An 833-nucleotide genomic window follows, 5' to 3' on the forward strand; every position below is an offset into this window, starting at 1 on the left:
TCTTACTAAAAGCAATCTACAGATTCAATACAATCCTCATCAAAATCCCAACACAAATCTTCACAGATATTGAAAGAACAATATTCACCACCATATGGAAAAAAATGCAAAATAGTTAAAACAAACCTATACAATAAAGGTATTTCTGAAGGCACCATCATCCTGACTTGAAAGTTTAGTATAGAGCAATAATAATAAAAACAGCTAGCTAATGGCATAAAAACACACATGTGGACCAATGGAATCAAATAAAATACACTGACATTAATCCACACACCTGTGAACAACTGATTTTTGACAAAGAAGCCAAAATCATATCATGGACAAAAGAAAGTATTTTTTTACTCAATTTAATGTTTTAAACTATCTTTTTACATTTTACATACTGATCCCAGTTCCCACTCCCTCCTCTTCTCCCCAACCTACCCCCATCCACTCCTAGGAGAGGGTAAGGCTTCTCATGGGGAGTCTACAAAGTCTAGCACATTGCTTTGAGGAAGGACCAAGGCCCTTCCTACTATATCTAGGCTGAGCAAGTTATCCCTCCAAAGAGAATGAGTCCCAAAAAGCCAGTCCAAGCAGTAGGGATAAATCCTGGTGTCACTGCCAGTGGTCCTACAGTCTGCTCCAGCCTACAACTGTCACCCACATTCAGAGGGCCTAGTTTGGTTCTATGCTGGTTCCTTCCCTGTCAGACTGGAGTTGGTGGGCTCCCATTAGTTCAGTTAAGCTGCTTCAGTGGGCACCCCCATCGATCAAGGTCTTGACCTCTTTGCTTATATCCTCACTCCTCCCTCTCTTCGACTGGACGTTGGCAGCTCAGTCCACTGCTC

This window comes from Arvicola amphibius, chromosome 11 (genome assembly GCF_903992535.2).
Source record: "Arvicola amphibius chromosome 11, mArvAmp1.2, whole genome shotgun sequence".
Classification (NCBI taxonomy): domain Eukaryota; kingdom Metazoa; phylum Chordata; class Mammalia; order Rodentia; family Cricetidae; genus Arvicola; species Arvicola amphibius.